We start from the raw sequence: 5,746 nt of genomic DNA, 5'->3' as shown, positions 1-5,746 counted from the left end.
CAGGAATGAGAGCCGATTCGAGATTGCCCTGAAAGGCAACTAGTCTTTAGGTTAGGGAATAGCAAATTGCTCTTTTTTCGAACGAAATCAAATAGTCAATCCCTCAACCACGGACAGAGACTAGGCTGCACCTTCTTCCTTCCGCTTATAGATTGACAGTCTCAGTCTTAGTCACCAAGTCGAGCAGGAAAGACGAACATCCGGTCATGGATCGGTAACAAAGCTAGTCTTTTCATCGCATTGGATTCCTATAGTAAACGTCACCAATCCTACTCTACTACTCAAGGAAAGCTGGAGGAACAAGGGCAGATGAACAGCTTTCACAAACCTGTGCTGTGCCAAAACAAAGGACTGAAGCCGGATCGAGCTGCATTTAGGCAAATCGGTTAGCAAATCAATCAGGTGGGAAGCTAAAGCACGAAAGCATATAGGTGGGATTCACTTCTGATTAGTGTCATTCATTCTCGGAAAGAGGCAAGATAGCCTTCGAAAAGACGAAAAGAAAGTGTTGAAGCCCGATTAACATTCTTGATCTTGGAGTGTCACTCCGGGTTGACATTTCTAATCAACTAGTGGTTGGTGCCAGTCACTCACATTTCAACTCTATCTATCCAGGCCAGGGGAAAGTACTAAAGAAAGTAAAGGATGCCAGAAATCGTCTTCAATCTATCTGGAATCACTCACTCACGAGGGGTTCTTTTGAAAGCACCCTTTCTTTCTTAAAGCTTCAGCTACTCTTTTCGCCGCCTTAAAGGTAAAGGAAAGCCAAAGCTGACATTACAGCTTGTCGCTCTTCGAGCGGAGGGCAGGATCTAACTTCCTAGTCTCGATTGTAGTAAGGGTTAAGCTAAAAGGGGCTTTCAAGGCTCTCGTCCCCTCGGTACTCCAACTGGGTCCTCAAATGCCAGGTTCTGGACTCCATCCTTCTCGTATGAACTGCCCAAACAACGCTCGGGATGACAGACACACTTCGGACGGAGATGCTTTTTGTACGGGATCTATTGGTTCAGAAAGAGAGCTACTAAAAGGTAAACGTTTTCCCCGATCCCAGATCAAGAACAAAGTCTTTCTCCTCACCGACAAAGCAGAGTGCTAATTCCGATCAAAACAACCCCGAAGATAAGATGCTATATATAAGATTAAGTGTGGATCTATTCCAATAGTTTCTGGTAAGCCTGATAGAGCACAGTTGGTAACAAGGCGAAGCCGTGCCTGAAAGTGAGTTCCTTGTTTTTCTGTTCTTTCTTCCCTATGTGCCCCTTGCGTATAAAGAGAACCTTCTCCACGCTTAAGTAGCTAAGACGCGGGGGAAAGCATCAGGAGAAGTGGGAGATGGTCTGTTTAACTGTAGCTTCATCCTGTAAGGGAGTCTTCGACTTCGAGCACACCTACACCTGGGTGGTTCATATCCTATTTCTTGAAAGAGAGAGTGGTACTTTCATCCATGACCGGGTGGGTATGGTCTCTCTTCCCGAGCATCTTCTTCCTTCATGGAAGACAGGGCAAACCAATCTATCATACAGATCTGGCAGGTATCCATTGAAAGAAAATCCTTGCTGTATTGCCCTTTTTTTTTGCAAGGTCAAGACCACAAAAACCAAGGGCATGGGGAGGATGATACTGAGTCTTCCGTCGCCTCTACCAATATATATGGTCAAAATTGATGAAAAAGATTCTGCAAGATCGAATGTAGAGGCAATGGAAACTTGATGAAAAGTCTTCTAGATTATCATGTTTGCTTTTGCGAAGACCGATTCTTGAGCTTCCGATGTTCCTAAAGAGCTAAAGGTGATGTGGTACTTTAGATAAGGATACCCTAGAAAATTTGAGTAAAAAGAATCCTGGTGAAGACAAGGTCTAAGTGTTTTGGGGTGATAGAGTTGAGGTTGAAAATGAAGCTACTGATGTAAACCAGAGCTCTGGTGATTCAGATTTGGCATTTAGAAAGCAGATAGAGGAATTCAAGGCTTCGATTAAAGCATCAAAAGACGGGATCGCTATCACCCTACGTGACTGACTTTAAGAGCTTCGGTATATAGAAAAGAATTCTTTATCAAATTCAATATTCAATAGAAATTTATTTCACTTTCCCCAAGCACCCTCTTCCGCCCAATAACAAGAGAAAAGGGGTCCCAGCGTAAGGAGCCACTCCTCTCCCTCCTTAATGGCTCGAGCAGGACGAGCAATCTCCGTTTTCGTAGTACTACTATCGAGGCGGGCTAGCCGGACTATCAGACCCAGACCCCTCATAGAGAGTCAAGTCGAGACCAAAGGCGAGTTCCCCCATGAAGTCTGGACTGCCCCTCCCCGTCAGAGGAGTATTGTACATTTACCTCAAAGATATGGATAGGTCAACCGCTGCAGGGGAAAGAGAAACAGATGGGAAATGAGCATATCACGATCATTCCTCTATTCCCTCTGGTCCACCCGATATCCATTCCTTATATCTCGGCTGGCCAGTACCCATATTTGCCTTATTTCCCATGCATCCCTCCTTCCTCGGATCCACCCCTCCACGTTGCATTCCTTGCCCCGCCGATGAATTACCCCTAGTGAAGACACTCTGGTTTGAAAGGGGCCACTCTCTAGCTCTAGCTATGATCTAATTTGCTATGTCCTCATTCCATCGGTGGAGAATCCGCTTTCTATTCCACTCGTCGATTTATCTATTTATGATTGAGCTAACTGACTGAAACCTTTCCACTGCGGTGGGATCTAGATGGCTGGTGGATCAACGGCGAGCCGTTCAACCAGGGATCTATCCATAGTTTTGTGTCAGTTCCCGTTCTAATGAAGTAAGAGATCCCCTTAAGGACTATCTATTTGGCCGCTCTGACCTCCAGTCGAAGGAGGCGGATAACTGTAGCCCGCTAACGGTGATTCCTGTGGGAAGCACTTATCCTTATCTTTCATTACCTGAGCAGGCACTCTACTCTGGCTTAGTGACCAGTCTCCAGAGTTTCCATAAAAGCTCCAGTTTTCCAGATGGAGCTACAAATAGGAGGATGGGAAGGTACGACTAATTTCACTGTGGCGCCCCTAGACGATTTCAAGGTCGTCTTAGGGATAGGATCGAGTTCTTGGATACCAAACCAAAGCCGTCCCTACGCCATATTTAGGCACCTTAGGCATCATGGATGAAGGAAGACCAGGCATGATTCCAAGTCTTAATGTGAAGACTAGTGTTCCCACTTTATCCGCCTTGCAGCTTGTCAAGGGAGTCAAGTCAAGAAGGACGAAGAAACCTTTGTGGCCCACCATTTGTTAAACCCCCCTCTTCTCGGGCGATAGGGATCATCCCGTGCCTTACTATTAGCTTTATTTTTGGACGAAGCTATTCATTGGCAAATCTTCTTTGATGGAGAACGGAAATGGAGTTGGAGCAGCCCCTTTCTACATGCTATCTTAAAGCTTTCCCATAGCTGTCAAGTATCTGTTCTTTCACCGAACCGACTGACTTCTCTCGATTGACTATCTTGATGCGGAGGGGCCGGAACCCGCTTCTTCCAGAACCAAGATCTTCCCTTTCTCACAGAGCAGGCCTTTCAGTGCTTTCTAGCAGCCGTGGGAGCCTTTGGCTTAGCCACGCGTACCGACAAAAGAATTCTTCACCCAGCAAAACTCTAGCTATTGACTTGGATGTGTCCTCAGTCCCATTTTGATACAAATGTGAAACGAAAGTTTTCATGATCTTGATGTATGCTTCCGCCTTCAAAATGAAGTGAAAACGTGAATCTACGAGCGTAGGATAAGATAGCCAGCCACAGGTTCCCCTACAAACTATTCGAGCTATAATTTCTTATTGTTCTGATCCAGTTCGCCTTACTCTAGTTACCTAAACCGCTTATCAATGGGTATTAGGCATATGCATTTTCATCTTCGATTCCACCCTGTTTTGGGGCATACTTTTCTTTGCTTCCTTCCTACTACTAAGCTGCTTTATAGGCTAAAGCCTCCTATCTACGGTAGCTGACGCAGCAAGACCCGAGGAATCGGATACGGATCTTTTTCAGTCTCTTTCGCTGGGGCAAAGCAAAGAGGGAGGCCCTTAGACAAATGGGCTTTCGGAAGAAGGCGTCGTCCGCTGATGATCTTGAGGTTGGGAGGCGGGTCAGGGGGAGAATGCTTGTGGATAGCCCGCGAATACTCCTTACTTAGGCTTTCCCCCCGGAAGAGCTGATGCTACTTACTAAGAGACTTCCTTTAGTGAGGAGAGAACTATAGGCTTTAGCCCAAAGACAGAGTCAGGGATTTCTTAACAATCTAGTCCCTCCTGAAATAAGACAACACAGGGGGTGGAGTGAGCCTAGAGTAGAATAAGACTCCCTCAGAGACTCTCAACTCATACCAGGGCAGGCAGGGAAAGACTGAGACTACCGATACCGAGCCGGGGTTGATGAAAGATCACAGGATAGAGACCCTACGGTTGGTCTCTATGCCTGCTTCACTTCGTAGCATTAAGGGGACAGTGCAATGAGGGAAATCGACTAGGAACGCGATGTCTTCCCATAAAATGAAGAGTGGAGGGGACTTTGCCCTTTTCGATGGGGTCAAGCTTCTTGTATCGGGTGAAGAGAAGGGGGTGGTAGGCTTAGTAGGGCTCGAACCTACAATATCACCGTTATGAGCGGTACGTTTCAACCAATTAAACTATAAGCCCCTACGGATCTCTACATGCAATTCGCTCACTTCGGGAAGAGGGAGGGAGGAGGCCTTTGCTCTATCTGCTTCTTCCTCTTCCCAGGAATGAACAATTGGATAAAAAAATGATTTTCTTCTTTGTTTGTATTTATATATAATAAAATAAAGATTAAGCAAGCGGCCCTTTCGTGACCCGCCGGTACGCTTTCCGGCTCGCAACGACTCAAACGGGCGGGGGCTATCTATTTGCTTGCAATGCGGGCTGTTCGCCTTTCGGAAAGGGTTCGCCTATTTGATTCAAAAGGCGCTACTAAACTACTAAAGTACAGCTAGTGTAGAATGCCGTTCACCCCGAAATCCCTTCTTCTTCAAGAGCTCCCTATTCTCTAGCAGCCCCTTCTTTCACAGCTCCTTCTCAAGCACTTGCCATTGTCTGGAAATTTGCCTTGCCCCATTCCCTTTTCTTGTTGGAGGGGCGCATCAATTCCTTGCCTTTGCTCTCATTGCTGCTTGAAGTCCAGTCTTTTTTTTAAGTGAAATCCCAAAAATGGAAAGAGTCATTGTCGGGATGGAAAGCTACTCTTCAACCACTTATTTTAGCGCTATGCACCTAAGCTCAGTCTTTCTGGCAGCTATCTTGCTAAAAAGTTCCTTTTTCTTCTCTCTTTATGCTCGAAATCGTACTCATTCGACATCTAATTCCATGGGCTGGGCATAACCTCTTTAGCTCATTTTTATCTTTCTTTGACTTTGAGGAAGATCCCACGAATCGTCTTCTATCGACATCGTCTGCTTACTCTTATCGTACGCTCTACCCAACCCAAATCGTCTGGTACTTTGTCCGCTCTCCCTTTCCTGGTGAAGGAGAGAGAGTTTTACAAGCTGATGCAGCTAAGAGAGTCTCGTTGAAAGCAGGCCCTTAAGACTGACTGCGACTTTGACGACTATTTGAACTAGTTTCAAAGGCTTGATGGACCTTTGGGAGTGAATCTGGCTAGGGCGCCCTCGTAAGGCGTAGGGTAGGGATTTGAAACCGTAGCGTAGGCGAAACCTGGCAGCCCGCCCAGAGTTTGACCTTATCCGGTCCTGGAAGGAAAGCGACTCT

Source organism: Arachis duranensis, unplaced genomic scaffold, assembly GCF_000817695.3.
Source record: "Arachis duranensis cultivar V14167 unplaced genomic scaffold, aradu.V14167.gnm2.J7QH unplaced_Scaffold_89394, whole genome shotgun sequence".
Taxonomy (NCBI): Eukaryota; Viridiplantae; Streptophyta; class Magnoliopsida; order Fabales; family Fabaceae; genus Arachis; species Arachis duranensis.
This window is presented reverse-complemented; position numbering follows the sequence as displayed.